Source organism: Mirounga leonina, unplaced genomic scaffold (genome assembly GCF_011800145.1).
Source record: "Mirounga leonina isolate KUSES-001 unplaced genomic scaffold, KU_Mleo_1.0 Mir_127, whole genome shotgun sequence".
In the NCBI taxonomy this organism is placed as follows: Eukaryota; Metazoa; Chordata; class Mammalia; order Carnivora; family Phocidae; genus Mirounga; species Mirounga leonina.
Window position 1 is genome coordinate 79,473,111 of NW_023270316.1, and position 23,350 is coordinate 79,496,460.

General features: G+C 39.8%; 1 non-coding gene and 1 pseudogene across 1 annotated transcript; both read right to left on the bottom strand.

Annotated features, from left to right (window-relative positions):
* Window positions 1-728: 728 nt before the first annotated feature.
* On the bottom strand, window positions 729-8,810 carry LOC118009106 (annotated as a pseudogene).
* A 6,560-nt stretch (window positions 8,811-15,370) lies between these two features.
* Window positions 15,371-15,477, bottom strand: LOC118009758. Its single transcript, XR_004679025.1, has one exon. It is a non-coding gene; the product is annotated as a U6 spliceosomal RNA (small nuclear RNA).
* Between the last annotated feature and the right edge of the window lie 7,873 nt (window positions 15,478-23,350).

Consider the following 23,350-nt stretch of genomic DNA (forward strand, 5'->3'; position numbering starts at 1 on the left):
CAGTAAGGAGAAACCAGGATGCACCTTCAACACTTTGCTTAGAAATCTCCTCAATTAAATATCCCAGTTTATCACTTTCCACAGACACCATAACACAATTCAGCCAAGTTCTTTGCCATTTTATAGCAAGAACTGCCTTTCCTCCAGTTACCACTAACATAGTTCTCATTTCTTTCTGAAACCTGACCAGAATTGCTTTAATATCCATATTTTGGAAACAAAACAAAACAAAACAAAAACAAACATCCATATTTCTCTCAATACTCCCTTCAAGAAAATCTAGGCTTCTTATAACTTGCACAGTAAAACTCTTTCAGTCTCTATTCATTACCCCATTCCAAAACCACTTCTACATTCTCAGGTATTCGTTATAACAGTACTCTCCTTCTTGGTACCAAAATCTGCATTTAGGCAGGATTCTCCTGAGAAACAGAAAAACATAACTAATAGGATGAGTGTGCATGTGTGTGTGTGTGCGTGTGTGTGTGTGTGTGTGTAGAGAGTGATTTTTTTCCTTTTTTTGTTGTTTAGTTTTTATTTCAAAATCATAAACTTAATTCTGCAATCCAGCTAGACTTGGAGGAGAGTAAGAAAAATATGGAACTCATAGAACTGCAGCAAAAGCACAAAGATTATAGGATATTTCAAGCAAATGGGGGTGAAGAGTTGCTCTCCTGAGCTCCAGAAGGAATGGTTTGGTAGTTAAGATAAAATATAAGTCAAATTTATTAGATTTGTCCACAGTCAGCATAGTGATCTTCTTGCTGGTCTTGCCATTCCTGGACTCAAAGTGTTCCATGGCTTCCACAATATTCATGCCCTTTTTCACCATACCAAAGACCACATGCTTGCCATCCAACCACTCAGTCTTGGCAGTGCAGGTGAAAAACTGGGAATTGATAGTGTTAGGTCCAGTATTTGCCATGGACAAGATGCCAGGACTCCTATGCTTCAGGATGAAATTCTCATCATTAAATTTCTCCTCATAGATGGACTTGCCACCAGTGCCTTTATGGCATGTGAAGTCATCACCCTGGCACATAAATCCTGGAATAATCCTGTGAAAGAAGGAATCTTTATAACCAAATCCTTTCTCCCCAGTGCTCAGAGCATGGAAGTTCTCTACTGTCTTTGGAACGTTGTCTGCAAACAGTTCGAAGGAGACACAGCCCAAGGGTTCATCATCCATGGTGGTATAGAAGAACACTGTGGAGTTGACCACGGCTGGGTGGCATGGGTGGCTCCAGGAAGGTGGTGGCTGTAAGGCCTGATTGACTGATTTTTAAAAAATTGGCTCCCACAATTATGGAGGCCAGCAAACCCCAAATCTGCAGGATGGGCCAGCAAGCTGGAGACACAGGGATGTGCATGCATAGGGGAAAGGCCCTGTGAGGACACACAGAAGATGGCCATCTGCAAGCCAAGGAACCAAACTTGCCGACACCTTGATCTTGGACTTCCAGCCTCCAGAACTGTGAGAAATAAATTCCCGTTGTTTAAAACACCCACACTGTGGAAATAACCCAAGTGATTATCAACTGAAAATTGCACTGAGTAAATTAAAACTTGACTTCATTTTATATGAAGTCTAAAAAACAGAAAAAATTAAGTTTTTTGGCTTTGAGAAACGTGCCTAGGTGCATATGTTATAAAGAAAAACAAGAAAGTGGTTACCTGTAAAGTCAGGATATGATTACCATTTGAGTGGGGAGTTGGTAGTAATGGGGAAAGGGCATACAGATTGGGAGCTCCTGAATGTGCTGGGGAAGATTTCGTTTCTCAACTGTATTGTTGGTTACATGAATGTTTGCCTGTATTTATATATCTTTGGTTTGGACCCTTTTCTGTACATGTGTTATGTACCTCTAATATTTTAAAGGTTAAAAATTGTCAAGACCAGTCTTTCCTAAAATAGAGCTAGGCCTGGAATAATGCCCTTCTTTTCCTTGTTTCCAGTTTTAAGAGAAATGATTTTTTATTGAGAGTAAGATTGACTAGGGGTGGGGTGCCTGGGTGGCTCAGTCGGTTAAGCGTCTGCCTTCGGCTCAGGTCATGATCCCAGAGTGCTGGGATCGAGTGCAGCATCGGGGTCCCTGCTCAGCAGGACAATCTGCTTCTCCCCCTCCCTCTGCCCCTACCTCCTATCATGCTCTCTCTGTCTCTCTCGCTCACTCTCTCAAATAAATAAATAAAATCTTAAAAAAAAAAAGAATAAGATTGATAATCCTTTTAGAAGAAAAATGAAGCCTGACTTTTAACACAAACGATCTACTAAAACAAATTATAGATCCATTAATGCTCTAAACACAAAAACAGTGAAAACCAACATTATGAACTTATTAGTAAAAACCAGGAATATGTCTATGTAACTTTGGAGTTTAAATAACTTTGTTAGCTTGACATCAGGCCAAAACCCCATAAAGGTAAAGATAGATTTGATTGTATTAAAGTTAAAAACTTCTAGATGGAAAAAACCCCTAGGATACGTTAACTCAAAATGCACTTGGGACAAAGTGAAACATTTCATCCCATATATGTCAGTATTTCTTTTTCTTTTTTTTAAGTAGGCTCCATGCCCAGTGTGGAGCCCAACATGGGGCTTGAGCTCATGACCCTGAGATCAAGACATGAAACTGAGATTAAGAGTCAGACGCTTAACCAACCGAGCCACCCAGGTGCCCCTCGGTTAGTATTTCTAATACATAAAGAGCTTCCACAGATAAAAAAGAAAAGAATGAAAATGAAAAAGTAATAAGGAAATAAATAGGCAACACAGATGGTCAATAAACGTTTGGAAAAGGGTCAATCTTATTAGAGTTCAAAATATACAAATTAAGACAAAATATTGCTTAGATTTAAAAGGTAATAATAATAGCCAGGTTAAGGGATGTTCTGAGAGAAAGAGCTAATAATAATCAGTTTAGAGGAGAGTATGAGGAAATAGAAATGAGTACTACCACTCAGAAGAACCATTGAAATTATTCATCCACATATCTACTTCTAGACATTTATCCTTTGAAAATATAAACTCTTGCAAAGCTACAGAAGGATATATCTGTATGTGTACATGTGTCTGGATAGCTACCAATGGATTATTTATAATGGGAAAAAATAGAAACAACTTAAATGTTTATTAATATGGAATTATTTCCAAAAATGTATGGCACATCCATAGAATGACAAATTGTCTAGCAATAAAAAGAATGGGAATATGACAACAATCTAGTATGTGACCAAGTAAGTTGTCGTAAGTATAGCATGTAGAGTGTGTCTCCAGTATTGAAAAAACAAAACAAGAAATAAAAGAATATATTTGTATAACTATAGAATAAAATTCTGGAAGACTATACACCAGTTAAGTATGGTTTTATCTTTGGGGGGTTGAGATTATAGGACACATTTACTTTTCAGTTTATTTGTGTAAAGGATTGTTTCATTTGTAACACATATGCATGTATTATTTCTCCCAGAGAAATATTTTCCAAAGTTAAAATTTTAAACTGAAATGCACATGCCTAAAATGCCCTTTAAACTTGAAAGGAGAAAAAAAGTCAAACTAGTAATTTCATAAAAGTGTTGAAACCATCCAAAGAAGTATGAGCGAGAAACAAGTTGTAGCAGAATGCATAGTCAGAGCTGTAGAAAGCTCACGATTTCCGGCACCTGAATCACAGCTGTACACCCACACAGATGATAGACTGTGCAGCTGAGGCAGAAAAAGGACAGTAATAATGGAAAACAAGAGGAAATTAAAAAGGCCCCAAATAAGAAAGCCAGATTAATAATTTGAAAATATTTTCCCCAACTGAAAGCATCACAGCAAAGATTTGTAAAGGGGACAGAATTTTCCCTCAAGAACACCCCCAAGAATCCACAGATACTTCACCGTTGATTTTTTTAACTATAAAGAGAAAGACAAGTCAGTGAGAGGAAAGGGGTGACTGCAGGTAAAGATGCCACGAGAGGAGTGATTTCAGACCTTGCCTTTGGGAAACATCAGCAAACATTGCCAGGCTGGGTTTCTCTTTTAAGGCAAGACAGAACAATTCTGAGGCAGAGACCCTAATATGATGTCTCCATAAAATCCTAGAGCTGCAAAAAGCAACAAAGATCTAAGAGGAGGCAATATACTTATGAGGCAAATTAAGACAGTTTTATGAAGAAAATGACAGTAAAATCACCTTGTGAGTTCCAGAAAGGCATAGTGGAAACACAAATCTCACTGGATGTCTTATGTGACCACGGCCAAAGGGAAGTGCCTGGTATTTGGGGTACAAGAGCTAAACTTCATGACATGTGTAGATGAAAATACTTGGGTTAAAATATATTGATGTTAAAAGCAGAAAAATATGTCGATTGGCCAAGATTGTCTTTAGTATGGTTGAAAGCAGTGGTCCTCAACCTGAGCCATGTGTTAAAATCACCTGGGGAGCTTCTAAAAAAAATATCCTGCCCTACTACACACTGGCCAAATAATTCTGAACTTAAAACAAGTTCAGAAACTGCTGAAAACAAAAGATGAAAAAGAATATTATAAAAGTTACTATAACAAATGACTAGGAGCATTAGACATATTTACAATATTAAGTAAAATAGGTGGAAAACTACAAAAAAAGAGAGCCAGAATGTTTGTAATATATATATCAAGCTGTTGATACTCTTGATTCATAAAATCTCACACCCAGATTTCCCAATTTACAAATAGGCAAAGGATAGCAACAGCAATTTGCAAAAGAACAAGGCAAGTGGCCAATAAAAAATGGGAAGAAAAATAGTGTGACCCATGGTAATAAAAGAAAGGCAAGTTAAAATGAGTTACCATGGCATTTAACCTGGCAAAGATTTTTAAAAATTATAATTCTCAGAGTTAGTGAGGGATTAATGAAATAGAAATTCCTCAACATGTAACAAAGAGTCTTATATTAATCATCTCTATTGACCTGGAAAATCTGCTTTTGGATTTCCACGTTGGAGAAATAATCAGGAATGTGCATAAGTGTATCTGTACCAGGAAAAGCACCGCAGTTACCTATAGCAGTGAGATACTGAAAACAACCAGTAAGCCTAAAATTAGGGGAATGGCTAAAAAATGGTGTCGTTGTCATAAAATTCTATACCATTTAGCCACTAAAAATTATATTTAAAAAATATTTCACAATATAAAAATATGCTCACTTTATAATGTTAAATTTAAAAGGCAAGACTAAAGAATGGTAACTACAGTGTAAGTCCTGATATGCCCAGAAACAAGATAGGAGGAAGTAGAATGCCACCAGGGACCAACTCAAGGACAGTGCACAGGCCAATACATGAGTGAAATTTCTTATAAAAAGAAGATGGCAAAGGGACAAGAAAGAAAATCCAAGGAGATTTTGCCATTGTATAGTAGAAGGTCATCTAGCCATCTAGCTGCCTGCTACCTGGGTTCCCTGGGTAAGTTGTTAACCCCCCGGGACCTCAATTTCCTCAGTTGAAAGAAGGGAATAACCTTTTTGTTGTAAGGATTAAATGAGAGAAGGTATGTAAAGCAATTTATAATACCTTACATAACAGTATCTCTACATGACCCATTTAAAATAATAGTAATGATACTAGTAATTGATGTTTATTAAGTACTTATTCAGGTTCAAACACTGTGTTTTGAATATTATTTCATTTATTCTTCAAAACCATCCTATGAAGTCAGGAACTACTATCTCCATTTTACAGAAACTGTAGAGCAGGGAGTTAAAGTAACTAGGTCAAGCCCAACAGAGTACATAAAAACTACAGAGATGTAGGATGATGCGGAGGTAAAATTAATTGCAGACTTCACCATTATATCATCAGATCTCCGTGGCTCTTGAGGATCCACTGCTCAAGGACAGACCACTGGGTTGGAGTCTCAAATCTGCCACAAATTAGTGCCACAGGGTTGGCAGAACTCTGCCCATCACTTGGCTTTCTTGTCTAAAATGAAGGGGTTCAAGTGCCAAAGGCTGCAAGCTGCTTCCTCCCTCTTCCCCTTCCTCCTCCCCCTCTTGGGCACACAGGCATGTGTGTCTGTGTGTGCGCCTGTGTGTCTCTGTGTGTTGTGTGTTACCCATCTAGCCCTGACATTCTTGTCTCTGTGGTTAAATTAACATATGAAGGAAACATACAAGAAAGATAACAGATTTGATCCTCAAGAACCTACGGTTAAACCCAAAAGGTAGGGGCGCCTGGGTGGCTCAGTTGGTTAAGCATCTGCTTTAGGCTCAGGTCATGATCTCAGGGTCCTGGGATCAAGCCTCACATTGGGCTGCTGTTCAGCAGGTAATCTACTTCTCCTTCTCCCTCTGCCCCTCCCCCCACCCGGCCCCTGCTGGTGTTCCCTCTCTCGCTCACTCTCTCAAATAAATAAATAAAATGTTTAATAAAATAAAGTAAAACCAAAGGGTATTTAATCCCTGTGGTCTCATGGAAGAATTTCTTGTTTTTGATTTTTAAATTGTGGTTAAAAAAAAAAACCACATCAAATTTGCCATCTTAACCATTTTAAAGAATATAATTTAGTAGTGTTAAATATATCCATATTGTTGTGCAACCAATCTTTAGAACTTCTTAATCTTGCAAAACTGAAATTCTATATCCATTAAACAAGAGCTCACTCCACACACTCCTCCCCAGCCCCTCATAACCACTGTTCTACTCTCTCTTACTATGAATTTTGCTACTTTAGATACCTCACATAGGTAGCATCAAAAAGACAATATTTGCTAGCCCTCCCCCATTCAAGAGTTAGGGCTACTTATTGTCCACCAAAAAGATGAACAAGTTCTCCAAAACCAAAGTGGATTAGCCCAATTTTCAACTGGAAAAAGCAGAAAACTAGTCATTATAAAAAAAAAAAGTCTAAGACTTCAATTTACCTATTTGAGGAAAAAGTATCTTGAGTAAGAATTAATTGGGTGGGTGAAGTGTCCTGTCAACCAACAATTCTTGACAACCCTGCACCTTACACTTAAAAAAACATTAAAATTTTATTTGGGCTCTTTATTTCCATTCCTTTCTATTACCCTTTAGGGTACCATTGAGGGCTTAACTATGGGTAACTTTCTGGGAAAATGACAGTTGTTGCACATGACCTGCAGAATTTGAAGGTATATCCAAACTACCCCTTTGTCTTCTACTATCCCTCCTTATTTCTGTTTTCCGAAGTGTACCCACTTCCATACACTTGCAAGACCAATCTTCTCATGATTTCAGGGAAAACTCCTGTTCATCTGCTCCTGAGTGTCACCTTAATCTGAACTGTTCTATACACCACTTTGGATGCCCACTCTGTGCCAGGCTTTGAGCTTGAGGGTTATGGGTGGGACTGTAAGCAAGACACCACCATGAGTTTCAAGGGGCTCACCATCCAGTGGAAATTACACATGTTAAGTAAATAGTTATACTCAATGTAATAGTGAGTGTGCATACAAGCCCTTAGCAAGCACCCACAAACAAAATGTGGCTATTGAGAGGTTTCACAGAGAGAATCATATTCAGGCAAGATCTTAGAGGATAAATATAATTTTTCAAGTAGAGAGGGAAAGGGTTATTCAAGACAAAAATAAAAGCATATCCAAGGAAAGATCAAGACAGAAGACATCAGAATGATAGCGAAATGGTGGATAGGCACTTCCAAGCTCTTGTTCTTCTATAGAAACATCAACAAGCAAGCAGAAATTGTTAAAACCAACTTTGTCAGAACTCCAGAAAATAGTCAAAGGCTTATAGCAACCACGTAAATGCTGAATCAAGAAAATTTCAAAACGATAGGAAATCTTTGTTTCCTTGCTTACCCTATCTCTAGCACTTCAGTGGTCTTAAAAAAGAAAAAGGTATTGTTTTTGGTTGTTTTTGTTTTGTTTTGTTTTGTTTTGTTTTGTTTTGTTTTGTGACTGGTTTATTTCATTTAGCATAATGTCTTCCTGGTTCATCCATGTTGTACCATGGATCAGATATTCCTTCTTTTTTAAGACCAAATAATATTTCATTATATGCACACGCCACATTTTGTGTTTCTCTTTATCCAACAATGGACATTTCACTTGCCTCCACCTCTTGACTATTATGAATAATGCTGCTATGAACATGGGTGGGCAAATATCTCCTAGAAATCCTGCCTTCACTTCTTTTGAATATATACCCAGAAGTAGGATTGCTGGATCATATGATAATCCTATTTTTAAATTTTTTAGGAACCTACATACTGTTCCCCACAGTGGTTGCAGCATTTTATAATCCTAACCAACAGTGCACAAGGGTTTTATAAGCTTTTAAAAGAAAAGAAATGTCCTCTGCTATACTGACTGTTTCAAAGTACACAAAAAGAAGTGTTAAATTTCTTTCAAAAGGCAAATATAATTTGATCTTCAGATTTGTTAAGTATTCCAAATAGGCCAACTTCCTTAAATTTAAAATCAAATATCAATACATAGAACATAAGGACCTTTCAAAAGATTTGTTTGTTCTAGAAATGAAAAGTTAATATAACTTTGGGAAAATAAAATACTACTTATCTTATTAATAAAAGAAAAATTATTAATATATCAAATAACCAGCATTATTACTTCAAAATCTATTCTTGACTGGCATATTTTAAAATGACAGTAATGGTAGCTCATTTTTCTTAAAAACAGAAAGATAACACATATAATCTATAATCTTACCTTTTCTATTTTTTTAGATTTCAATCTAAATTTTAGATTGAGTTTTTTTTATAATTTAAAAATATGTAGACCTATTTGTTTTCTTGTTAGTTGTGCATTACCTGACTGTATGGAAAGAGATTCCAGGGGCATTGACCAAAAACATTCTAGAAGTAATAAATGTATTTGATAAAATGGCAGCATAAGGTAAAACTATAAATGCTGCATTCCTGAGACGCTTAACTAGAAAATACAATTAAATTCTTTTTGTGAGATGATTGAAAACAACAACAAATAACCCACCAAATAATCTGGGTATTCATTTACCTGGGCAGACAAGAAATTCATACGTCAGGGCTCAGTTGATTCAGTCTTTTAATAAGAAAACCATGGCCCATTGCATAATGGTACACAGGTTGTGATCTTATGTTAAAAAAAGAAAAAGATTAGATGCATCCACATACGACATGGATGTAAGTTACAGAAAGGGCTGGGGGAAGGCACTGGAAGTGGGGTTGGGGGTGGTGTCACAAGAGAACTGTCACTTATTACTTATATACTTTCTTATTACTTGAAATTTCACTAACATATATTCATGTGTTGTCTATGTGACTTTTTTAAACAATAAAGAGAAGAAAAATGTGGCCCAGGTCAGGAGCTCACTTGCCGGAAGTCAGTGGCAGGGAGGGACCTAGACCTAACACCTGATAGCCAGATAGGGCTGTGGTGGATTCAGGAGAGCAGAAAGGGCGGGAGTGAGAAGACACCACGTTGCTCTGCTGTGCAGGCTCAAACGCAGCAGACTCACTACCCAGCTCAGCCGGACAGTCGAGGCAAGCCCCCCACAGGAGGTAGCATTCCAGCTAGTTCTTGCACAGTAGGATCCAGCCACGTGGAGGAAAGGGCAGACAGTGCTCTATGAAGAAGGACTGGTACCAAGAGATTGCTACCATACAAACAGAGGAATGTTCTTGGAACGCAAATAATCAGTCTATGTCAAATGCCGGAGGCAGGTAAAAAAATTAAGGGTGGCAAAAATTCCACTGGATTTGGGTGGAAGATGGGTTACAAACTTCAGGATCAGTTTCCATAGAGTTATGGGGTGGAGGTCAGATTGCAAGAGGTCAAAAAGTAAGTGAGAAGCAAGAAGAAAATAAATGCTAACTACTCTTTCAAGAGAAACGAGATGAGGAGAAAAGAAGCTGTGTGACCACTCACAGGCTCCTGGGTGAGATGCAGGTGGTCACTGGCCTGAGGAAGGTTGTAGAGGTTTGGGGAGAAGGATGGAGAGGGAGTGGACAAGGCACATAAGGAAGAGCTGGGGGGGGGGGAGCATTAATTGGGTTGCATTAAACTGCAGGACTGTATGAAGTTTTTCTCCTATAACCCTCAGTGGCCTGTGTGTAGGATGAGAAACGGGATTTGGCTAAATCGGTCCAAGGCTAACTGAAGTTTAGCAGAGGAGATTCGGCAAGTAGAACAGTGGGGTGGAGGGCGTGGCTGGTGCTGGTGCTGGTCGGGGAGAGCTGCTAAAATGGAGACTCACAGGACCTGGATTGTAGGAAGAAAAGGGAGGGCAGTGGGGCCACTGAACTGGAGAAAATGAGGGGTGGAAGAATGAGTGCGGTGGAGTTAAGAAGGGGAGGAGGGGAAAGAGATGTGGTCAGAAAATGGAAAATTAAAACTTAATAGCATCCTAATAAGATAAATTGGTCTTAGAGCCTAAATTAATTGTAATTTGTTTTAGCTGCATATGATAGAAAACCCACCCCAAATAAGAAGTTTATCTTTTCTCACTTAAATGAAGCCCAGAGGAAGGTAATACACAATTCTCTTGCGGCTCTGCAGTTATCAGTGTCCCAGGCCCATCTATTTTCCTGCCCTGCCATCCTAGTACATGGCTTCTATCCTCACGGTTACGTCATGATCTAAAATGGCCACCGTGCACCAGCCATCACCACCATTCCAAGAAGTAGCACAAAGGAAGAAGGAAAAAAGCAACAAGTATACCTGCCAGCCCTCCTTAAAGAGCCTTCCAAGAAGTCCACCCAACACATTCACTTTCATCTTTTTTGGCCAGAACATCACCACATCCAGCAGCAAGGAAGGTTGTGAAAAGTCATTTTTAATTCAAGGTTAGATCAGAGTTTTGTCACTGAGGAAGGAGCGAATGCTGCATAGCAGATGGGTAGCTGCACTCTGGCAGAGACCCAAGCCAATTCTGATAGAAGTGCAGGACATTGCTTCCCAAGGGTTACAGGAAAATAGAATCTTCTGTCTCTGGCTTTCTCGTGGAAGCTGCTATCCCAGGTACAAAGAGAATTTGCCAAGCCCAGAGAGTTCCACTAAAGAGTTAGGGGAGGAAGCCCTCACTGTGATTTTCAGTGTAGTCATCCAGAATAGTCTGTATCTTTAGCCGCCTAAAAAAAGGCATCACCCCATCATTTTTTCAGTCTGGTTTTAGGCTGGAGTGAATATTGAATGGATAGTCTTTGAAAATTCTGAGTCAGGGCGAAGGGGTCACAATGAGAACTCAGTGCCTTCCTCATGAATGCTCCACTGTCGGCCGCTTCCGCCCACCATTCATATCACCCAGGTTAGACAATGGGGTGGATTCTTCCACTGTGTCTCTGTCCCTCTGCCCACACGGCTCCCCCTGAAGTTTCATCTGTCACTAAACCAATGAGAAATGCATCGGAAGAGTGGATCCCAAGAATCCAAAGAGTGGAAGATGCTGTCAATCCCTTCCTTCTCTGCTAACATATCTTTGCACAGTCCATTTTTGTAATGCTTTCAGGGATTTGAGTAAAGGCCTCTCCAGCCCTCTTCCCGGGCTCGCACTTCCTACCCTGAGCCCTTCAGAGGAGACCGGGTGCTTAGCCATAGAGTTCATGAAAGTGGGGATACTAGCCTGTTCTAGATCCCTCTGATGTTTAAGAGCTAAAGGCTTTTCAGTGTCCAAACCTGACCATTTTTCTGTTCTTCTAATGGAAGGATTTTTTTCCTTTAGCCTAAGCACTAGACTCAGAAAAGCAATAATCTGCCCTTGAAACTTAAAGTGTAATCAGCGATTTATACAGTCATAAAGTGAAGCAATTAAAAACTGATCCTCTTTAATAACTTAATAACAGTTACTAAATAAAATTTAAAAATAAAATTTATTTTAGGAAACGGATAAGTTTGAAAACTGGCAGTTATGGCAACTAATAAAAAATCAATTCACTCTACAGTTATTTTATACCTCACCTTTCTACCTGATTTCCTACTCTAAAAAAAATTAAAAAGACCATGTCTCATTTATATATGCTTGTGTGTGTATGTGTATATATATATATATATATATATGTATATATATATTTATATGAAGTTATATAAATCAAGTAATCTATATGAGCAGGAATTATAGGAATTTGTAGCCTGTACCACTGGCACCTGTTTAATGAATTAATGACAGGGGCGCCTGGGAGGCTGCTCAGTCGGTTAAGCCGCTGCCTTCGCTTCGGCTCAGGTCAGGATCTCCTGGGATCCAGCCCCGCGTCGGGCTCCCTGCTCAGCGGAGAGCCTGCTTCTCCCTCTCCCTCTGCCTGCCGCTCCCCCTCCACTCCCCATCCATTCCTGCTCTGTCTCTCGCCTTCTCTCTCTCTCTCTCAAATAAATAAATAAAATCTTAAAAAAAAAATAATGACAAAACTCCCAGAGGGCGGTTTATTCTCAGCGCTCTGGCGCTTCAAAGGCATGCCCACACTCTGGAAAGATTTGCAATTAAGTTTAAAGATTCCAAGTGAATTCGTGTTTCTCAAACTCACATACAAGTCTGTATGTTAGTCGGTGTGTTGGAGCCTCAGAAACACAACTCCGACCTGCCGGGGCAGTTTCCAGAAGGGCTCGCACAGGCTGCGGGCCCCGGGGGCGGGGGCTGCGGCTGCGGCTGCGGGTGTGGTTCTGCCGGACCGGGTCCTTTACAGTCCTTGCCGACCACAGACTCCTGCTTCCTATTACCCAACGGAAACAGTTGCGATGGGGCCAGAGTGTGATCATGAACAAATCTAGGGAAACTATCCTTTAGGTTCGGTCAACAATTAATGAGGGTTTTCACTTCAAGAGGGAGAGGAAGTCTTCCCGCCCTCGCTGTCCTGGTACCGGCGGCGTGGCGCAGAGCGATGGAGACGCGCGGCACCGGGCCCCCCAGGCCGGCGTAAGTGTGGCAATCCACCCCCCACCCCGCCAAGCAGAGCACCCGAGAGGAGCTGGCAGAGGCCGGCTGTGGACTGCTGTTTACTGTCTGCTCTGCGTTAGTACGCACCAAGGTGAACAGGGTCTACTTCTGTAAAGAAAAGAAATGCAACTGGCGGTGGAAAAGGGCAGTAGCCCAAACTAATATAAATTCACTGCTGGGCGGTACTACTTTGGCTTCTACCTTCCCAAGGCACCCTTACTTTTTAAAATACTTGTCTTTTCCAGAAACAGCTCCATAAATACAGAGAACAGACTGAGGGGTGCGGGGGGGGGGGGGGGGGGGGGAGCGAGTAGGGGGGAAGGGCAAAATGTGTGAAGGAGAGCAGGAGAAACAGGCTTCAAGTTATGGAGTAAATAAATCACTGGGATGAAAGGTGCAGCATAGGGAATATAGTCAAGGATATTGTAATGGCGTATGGTGACAGGTGGGAACTACACTTGTGGTGAGCCCAGCATAACATAAAGACCTGTCCAATCACTGTGTTGTACACCTGAAACTAATGTAACCTTGTGTGTAACTATACTTAAATTTTTTTTTTAATGATGAAAAAATAGTTGTCTTTTCTAACTGTGGAACTTGGTGCTTGATAGTCTAAATAACCTTGACAGCTCTGTCCAGTACAATTTTCTGCACAGATGGAAATGTTCCATATCTGTGTTATCCAATATGGTAGCCACTAGCCACTCGCGGGTATTGGGCACTTGCAATGTGGCGAGGGTGACTAGGGACTGGATTTTTAATTTTATTTAATTTTAATTAATTAAAATTTAAATTTAAATAGTCACATGTGCAAGTGGCTAACGAATTAGAACAGATCTAGTAGATCAAAAGAATTTTTTGTTCAGCTAGGAAATATGACTGTTTCCCGCAGCAGCTCATGAAACTTGGTTTCCTCATCAATACTGATGGAGACCCACAAACTCAGATGTGCAACAGAAGCCTGTGACTTCCTGGTTTCCACCTAAACGAGAGATTTGTTTTGCAGTTCATTAGAAATGTTGCTGATTCAAAGCTCTTCCAAGTGAAACAGTCTCTCAAAAAGTTCAGAAAAGGGTAAAAGAGAAAAAAAGATCCATTTTAAATACTAAGACAGGACTATATTTATTAACAACTAAAGGGAACCACACACCCTCCTAAAGAATTGGGTGGCTTGGGTGGCTCAGTTGGTTAAGCGTCTGCCTTTGGTTCAGGTCATAATCCCAGGGTCCTGGGATCCAGTCCCATATGCGGCTCCTTGCTCAGCAGGGAATCTGCTTCTTGCTCTGCCTGCCGCTCCCCCTGCTTGTGCTCTCTCTCTCTCTGACAAATAAGTAAATAAAATCTTTAAAAAAAGAAAAGAATCATTTTGAAGTTTTTATGTGTAAGCAATGAGAATGATACCTTTCTTCATCAAGTTATACATGACATGAATACTATGCATAACAGGAACCCACAGATGTGTGTCTTACCAGGAAGACTGTATAATAGATTAAAATGTAGACTTTGTTAGAATTTTACTTAAATAATGCCTCACAAACTTATTTAGTCGTCTGACCTTGGGCAAGTTAATTAACTTCTCTAATCCTGTTTGTTTATTGTAAAATGGATAATGATAGTACCTACTTCACAGGACTGTTGTGAGGACTAGATAAGATAATGATTAACAAGGCTTTAGCCCTCACATGGTAAGCATTCATGAGTAAGTAAATAAATGGTAACTATTGTTATTTTGTTTTACTCCTCCATAAAGTGAAGACTAGTAATCATGTAGAGAGGTCCAGAGGTTTTTTCCATGTGTGAATCATACACTGATATTCTTCATTTTGATACTCAGGGAGGGCTAAACAAACCTTGCTAATACTTCCAGTTGTCCATTCATGATGTTTTAGCCACACTCTTCGTGCTTTGGAAGAGTCTCTGCATATTTAAGACATAGGCCATTGTTCAGGAGACAAGGTATCTCACTTGGGGGCGAAGAATCACATAGTTTAAGGAGTAAATTTATGGATAAAGCATTAACATTGTCCTAAATGCCAAGGCTTTTGAAGATTTGTCGGTCTTTACCTTCCAGAAATAGAGTAAATTCTATGTATGTACTCTCTTTTAAGACTAATACCAAAAACTGAACTTTTACCTACTAAAATACTAAACCCCAAACTTGTTATTTATTTATTTATTTGTTTGTTTGTTTGTTTATTTATTTATTTTTCCAAACCTGTTTTCTAGTGACTAAGTCAGTGTTTATGCTTAGGTTTTCTGTGTTGGAACTACTGTGTGATGATTATGGTGGGAAGAGATAGATTGGTCATCAAAGTGAATTAACATATCTTAGGATACATTGTCGTACATCTGTATTTCTTTTTTTTTTTAAAGATTTTATTTACTTATTTGACAGATAGAGACACAGCGAGATAGGGAACACAAGCAGGGGGAGTGGGAGAGGGAGAAGCAGGCTTCCCGTGGAGCAGAGAGCCCAATGCTGGGCTCCATCTCAGGAAAAAATATGGAATGCTTCACGAATTTGCGTGTCATCCTCGCGCAAGGGCCATGCTAATCTTCTCTGTATCGTTCCAATTTTAGTATATGTGCTGCCGAAGCGAGCACTGTACATCTGTATTTCATAAGAAAAACTCTCATCTGGACTTGGCAATTTAAAAATATATGTGCATATATAGATACACACACGTTCACATGGCCTTACCTGTTTTGAATGCTGTAGGCAGGGAATATAGAGGGGAGATCATAAGTAAAATTACATCCAACTATGCAACTTTAATGAAAATTTTAAATCTAATTTTTATTAGTGCCATCCGGTTTTAGCAATTTCTTGCTTCCTAAATAAAGCCTTTTGAAAGGGCCCTCCCAATGCGCTCCATGAGTGATTCACATGAGTGGTAGTGTCTTCAGTTATCTTGCACCCTTTATGATCCACTTTTTGTGAACAATGGAGAACATTGAGATCGGTTTTTAAAAGTTGTTTCATACCATTTCTTAGCCTTGGGATGTAAAAGTCAAAAAAAGGAACAACTTGCTTCTCAACAAAGTGAAATGAAACGTTTTGCCATCTTCCACCACTGTGATGAGCTGGGTTTTCAGTGCCCTGGGTGATCCGAGCGCAGTTTCCCTCTGTGACTCCTTTCCAAGAACCGTTCACTAGGACCCTGTGCTGCTGACTGTGGCTGGGAACCTGGAAAGAACCACTGAGGGCCAGTGAGAGCTTGAATCCTACCCCTGAGGACTGAAAACCCAGAAACCCCCAGAACAAGTCCCTGAAGCAAAGCAGAGACTCTCAAGCTCTCCAACCCTTTTCCTGTCCCTGCCTTTTTCCTTCCCTCCTCTCTTCATCTGAGTCACCATTGAGTGCTCACAGAGTTCTGGATGCTAGATGTAGAGATAAAAAGTTGATAGGGCATAGACCCTGCCCTTCAGGAAATCACAATCTGATTAGGGAAAGAGATAAGTAGAATTCATACACACATAACCAAAATAAAAATCAGCTTCTGATCTCCGTGTTGTGCAACAAATGAGCTCCTGGTGTTGGAGTGGGACCCAAAGCTCCCTGGGGCTCCCAGTACGAGTAACTTCTCCATTCTTATCTTCTCTTCCCAAAATGTTGAATGCAGCACATTATTCCTGGACTACCAGAAGGATGGCCTTTGTACCGCTGATGCTGGCCTCATTTTAAATTGACTCCAGCCTCCCGCTGGGCGTCAATCCTTGCTTGGCACTTGGCTAGGAAGCTGAAGAACACGACCCTGCCCCCAAGTAGCCCACTGGTTAATGGAAAACAGACGATCTAAATCACCAATAAGCACAATAATATGTCAAGAGCAAGATATTCTGAAAGCAAAAGAGAAGGTGAGTGGACAAATCACACACTACGCACGGGGAAACAGCACATCTGACATACCCCTCCAACCCCTGAAAAGTGGACAGATAAGGGGACCCCAAAAATGTTCATTTTAATTTGAATCCCTCTTTCAGAAAGAAAACATATATCAATAGCAGAAATAATCAGACACATGCTATATTTACTATACTGTTGAAACTTGAAATTTTAAATAGAATTTAGTGGTAACCAAAAGCATCTTCTTCTCGGAAGCAACCATAAAAAATTGTGGGTTTGTTTGTGTGTTTTGTTTTGGTTTTGGAGTTTGTTTTGGAGGGGTAGTTTTTTGCTTGTTTGATTTTCTTGGAATAGTAAATAACGGTTGGCAACAAAAAATGTCTGTGCGAGTCTGCCACAGAAGTCAAGTTCTCCAGCAGTCTTCAGGAGCCCTCAAAAACAGAACACAAAAAGTACCTTCACTGGGGAAAAGAAGAGAGGGAAAGAAAGAACAACAGCCCCCACTGCGCCTCTACATTTTTGCAAAAGTCCAGCATTCAGAAGAAGCTTCCTTGCTTGGCCTACATCTGCCGATTGGTAATTTGTAATTCAGGTTAAAAACAAAACAGAAGTGGGCATTGTTCTGATACTTGCCCTGATAAGATCCCAAGAAAACTCTGAGAGCTGGCAAGAGAGAAAAGCAGATAATGGTCAATGCTGTCATTTGAGTTTAAAAAGCACTGTGATTTTTCTTTTAAAGGAACATCTTCAGTTTCCAAGACCATACACAGGGTTCCTAACTGCAGCTCAAAATTTTCCACTGGGCTCCCTCCGGAGAACAAACACCGCTCAGTGGAGAGTGTGCCGTACCAGTGCATTTCCCGGCTTCCCCGCGGGCCACTCTGCAGAACCCAGTGCCAGCTACACCCCACACTGGAAGCTTAGACCTTAGTGAGCAGAGGTTTGCTTTTATCCATTAGTCTGCCACTCCCCCATAAGAATTATTTTCTGTTTCACCTTTGCCTTGAAAATAAGAGGAATTCCTCAGACTGGCATTTCAGGTCTTTTATAATCATAACTGATCCTTCTAAGCTGGTCAGAATAATTTTTAATATTTACCAAGTGCTTTAAAATTAACAAACTGAACTTTTGCATATATTATTTAATCCTCCAAACAGAGCTTCGAAGAAACTGTTATCATCCCCACTTCCAAATGAAGGATATTCTTAGAGAAGTAACTTGCCTAAAGTCAGTGTGGGGAACAGGGGTGGAGCTTGCCTACACCCAGGCTTCAGACTCTCACCCTGTCTCCCTTCATCTTGTAGTTGGATCTGCCACAGAAGTGTTACCTGCTGTTCCCCAGTGCTGCCGGCACCATCCTCCTGCCTCCATGACTCTGCCTGGAACTACACTTCCCATTTCTCTTTGCCATCCCCCACCATTCTTCCCCTCTTCCTCAATGCCCATCCCAGTCACCCTGGCAGCCATGTCATTTTACAATGCGAATCCGTATGGGGCTATGTGTTGCCCTTGTCTCTGGGGCTTTGGTTATCAGTGCAGATGGGCTGAAAGGGAAAAGTCTTTGATTCAGATTTGGTTTCAAATCTCAGTTCTTGCCTTTAATCCTTCTAGGCTGATCAGAATAATATTTTATACTTATTAAGTGCTTTAAAGTTAACAAAATGAACATTTGCATATAATATATTATTTAATCCTCCAAATAACACTGTGTGGCCTTGGGAAAGTTTCTTAACTTACATGAATTCCATTTCATTGGCTCTCAGAGGTTCACTGTAGTGCCAATCTAAAAGGGCCAACCTGGCACAGAGATGGGATCACTTGGCAGATTTGGCAGGACCCTGCACAAATACTCAATAAGAACCAGTAGGAACTGGCATCAAAATAATGAGTTGATTAAACACACACACGTTAGGAGACATCTGCTTAATATGAGCCTAAACATGTATTTGCATCTCTACTCCCATCTTAAATGCCAATTAAATGATGGAAGAACAAAAGATATACACTTATAAGAACAAAGAAATGGGAAGGGAAAGGAGAGGGCGGGGAGGATGGCAGATCAAATTTATGAAGACATCATGACCAGACAAATATGAAGACATTTTTTAATACAGAAGGACACAAAATTGTATTCTCCATGTTCCCTTTCTTAGGAACCTACTAGAGCTATGACTCTGTTATGAGGTTGTATGTTTGGTAGGAATGGTGGGGATGATGTAAGAGCTAACCCATCAAATGCCATAATAAAAAGTCAACAGGTCAGGGGCGCCTGGGTGCCTCAGTCGTTAAGCGTCTGCCTTCGGCTCAGGTCATGATCCCAGGGTCCTGGGATCGGAGCCCCGCATCGGGCTGTCTGCTCAGCAGGAAACCTGCTTCTTCCTCTCCCACTCCCCCTGCTTGTGTTCCCTCTCTCGCTGTGTCTCTCTCTGTCAAACAAATAAATAAATCTTTAAAAAAAAAAGTCAACAGGTCTAATATCCATCAATCAGTAAATAGCATAATAAGCACACTGTTTAGAAATTTAGAGATAAATATCAGAAGCGCTTACAAGAAATAAAGGCACTGGTTGCCCCTGTGGCAAAGTACTGGCCTAAGTACAGAGGCTGGGCAGTGTAGTGAAATATTTCTTTGAAAGCCTTTTGGTTCTATTTGAATTATTAAGCTGTGTACATTTATTAGAATACAATTAAGACCACCTATTCTTCGGAAGCTGTTTCAAAAAATAGAAATGGAAAGAAAACTTCCAAACGCATTCTACGAGGCCAGCATTACCTTGATCCCAAAACAAGACAAAGACCCCACCAAAAAGGAGAATTACAAACCAATATCCCTGATGAACATGGATGCCAAAATTCTCACCAAGATACTAGGCAGTAGGATCCAACAGTACATTAAAAGAATTATTCACCACGACCAAGTGGGATTTATTCCTGGGATGCAAGGGTGGTTCAACATTCGTGAATCAATCAGCGTGATACATCACATCAATAAAAGAAGGGACAAGAACCATATGATCATCTCAATTGATGCAGAAAAAGCTTCTGACAAAGTACAGCATCCTTTCCTGATTAAAACTCTTCAAAATATAGGGATAGAGGGAACAGACCTCAATATCATAAAAGCCATCTATGAAAAGCCCATAGCGAATATCATTCTCGATGGGGAAAAACTGAGAGCTTTCCCCCTAAGGTCCGGAACAGGACAGGGATGTCCACTCTCACCATTGTTGTTCAACATAGTACTAGAAATCCTAGCCTCAGCAATCGGACAACAAAAAGAAATAAAAGGCATTCAAATTGCCAAAGAAGAAGTCGAACCCTCACTCTTTGCAGATGATGTGATACTTTATGTGGAAAACCCAAAAGACTCCACCCCCAAATTGCTAGATCTCATACAGGAATTCAGCAACGTGACAGGATAGAAAAATCAATGCACAGAAATTAGTTGCATTTCTATATACTAGCAATGAGACAGAAGAAAGAGAAATTAAAGAATCGATCCCAGTCACAATTGTACCCAAAACCATAAGATACCTAGGAATAAACTTAACCAAAGAGGTAAAGGACCTGTACTCTAAAAACTACAGAAATTGAGGAAGACACAAAGAAATGGAAAAACATTCCATGCTCATGGATGGGAAGAACAAATATTATTAAAATAGCTATGCTATGCAGAGCAATCTACACATTCAATGCAATCCCTATCAAAATACCATCGACAGTTTTCACAGAGCTGAAACAAACATTCCTAAAATTTGTATGGAACCAGAAAAGACCCCGAATCAGCAGGGCAATGTTGAACAAGAAAACTAAAGCTGGTGGCATCACAATGCCGGACTTCAATCTCTATTACAAAGCTGTCATCGTCAGGACAGTATGTATGGTACTGGCACAAAAACAGACACATAGATCAATGGAACAGAATAGAGAACCCGTAAATGAACCCTCAACTCTGTGGTCAAGTAATCTTCAACAAAGCAGGAAAGAATATCCAACAGAATAAAGGACGGTCTCTTCAACAGATGGTGTTGGGAAAATTGGACAGCCACATGCAGAAGAATGAACCTGGACCATTTTCTTACAGCACACACAAAAATAAACTCAAAATGGATGAAAGACATAAATGTGAGACAGGAATCCATCAAAATCCTAGAAGAGAACACAGGCAGCAACCTCTTCAACCTCGGCCTCAGCAACTTCTTGCTAGACACGTCCCCGAAGGCAAGGGAAACAAAAAGCAAAAATGAACTCCTGGGACTTCATCAAGATAAAAGCTTTTGCACAGCAAAGGAAAGAGTTGACAAAACCAAAAGACAACCTACAGATTGGGAGAAGATATTTGAAAATGTCTCTTCAGAAAAAGGGCTAGTATCCACGAACTATAAAGAACTTATCAAACTTAAAAAAACACAAAAAACACAAAAAACAAAAACAAAAAACAAAAAACAAAAGAACTTATCAAACTCAACACCCAAAAAACAAAAACTCCAGTCAAGAAATTGACAGAAGACATGAACAGACATTTCTCCAAAGAAGACATACAAATGGCTAACAGACACATGAAAAATGCTCCACATCACTTGACATCAGGGAAATACAAATCAAAACCACAATCACACCAGTCAGAATGCCTAAAATTAACAAGTCAGGAAACAACAAATGCTGGTGAGGATGCGAAGAAAGGGGAACCCTCTTACACTGTTGGTGGGAATGCAAGTTGGTATAGCCACTCTGGAAAACAGTATGGAGGTTCCTCAAGAAGTTCAAAATAGAGCTACCCTATGACCCAGCAATTGTACTACTAGGTATTTATCCAAAGGATACAAACTTGTGATCCAAAGGGGCACCTGTACCCCAATGTTTATAGCAGCAATGTGCATAATAGCCAAACTATGGAAAGAGTCCAGATGTCCATTGATAGATGAATGGATAAAGAAGATGTGGTGTATAGATAGATAGATAGATAGATAGATAGATAGATAGATAGATGATAGATAGATAGATGATAGAGGTATATTTATGTATATATATAATGGAATATATACATGCATATATATAATGCAATATATATGTATGTATATATATGTAATTTTTATGTGTTTACATGTGTGTGTATACACAATGGAATATTACTCAACCATCAAAAAGGGTGAAATCTTATCATTTACATAGATGTGGATGGAACTGGAGGGTATTATGCTGCTGAGCAAAATAAGTCAATCAGAGAAAGACAATTATCATATGGTTTCACTCATATGTGGAATTTAAGAAACAAAACAGAGGATCATAGGGGAAGGGAGGGAAAAATAAAATAAGACAAAATCAGAGAGGGAGACAAACCATAAGAGACTCTTAACTATAGGGAACAAACTAAGCATTGCTGGAGGGGAAGTGGGGGGGGGTGGGGTAACTGGGTGATGGGCATTAAGGAGGGCATGTGATGTGATGAACACTAGGTGTTATATGCAACTGATGAATTACTGAACTCTACATCTGAAACTAATGATACACTATATGTTAACTAATTGAATTTAATTAAAATAAGTTGCAAGAAAGAATACAATTAAAACCTGTATTTTACAAATTTAAATAGTGGAATGTGATTTTACCAGTATGATCAGCAAGTATTTGATCCTCAGTGAGACAGAACTGGTAAACAGAACCTGCAAGCTGAAAAGACCCATGGATATCACCTACAACGATCCTAGAAAAGTGTTATTCCTGCTGATAGCATCTTATGGCACCTGTTGACCTGGAATACTTAATAATGGGTTTAAAATGCAAGACCTCTGAAGACTAAAAACTTAGCTGTTAAGTTTTCATGATACAGAAGAATTTAACAAAACTTAAGAGGAAGGAAAGCTTTATGACCTGAAATACATAGGTAAGCTGTCTAAAGTGATCCAAGGCATTTGCTCACTTTTCCCTTTTACATGCACTTATAAAACATGTGGCTTTGGGAAAGTCAGAAAGGTTTCTGTACTAAGTTCTCTTTGTTTATAAAAATTGAGATAATCAACTTCTCTAGGATTATTAACATCTTAGAATCCTGATCCATACTCATATAGAAATGAATAAGATTTAAGACTTTGAACCCCACCCAAGAGCATGTGGCTATTATGAAGATCCCAAAAGGACCTTCCTTATGGGTGATTTTGTTGTCTAAGACAATTCCATAATACATTTCCTAAGGACTGATGAAATCCTGGGTCAAGTGGAACCCACATATTAGGCATGGTTACAGGCACTGAGTGGAGAAATATGTAGAAGAAAGAATTCTTGTCTCTAAAGAACTTATAATCAAACTAAGGATATGTGAAAGTACAAAGCCACCACAGAATGGACACTTTGAGATAAATGCCTATGAGAAATTCAAGCCCCTACCAGCAGCTCATCCCAATATGGGGTAAAGACTTCAACACCCTGTTGGTGCTGATTGTCCCCTCGCTGTTCCATCACCTGCTGTCACCATGTCATCGATCTGTTGTACAGTTAGAGAGGGTGCCTGGGTAGCTCTGTTGGTCAAATGTTGGACTTTTGATTTCAGCTCTGGTCATGATCTCCGGGTTGTGAGATTGAGCCCCACGTTGGGCTCCCCACTGGACATGGGGCCTGCTTAAGAGTCTTTCTC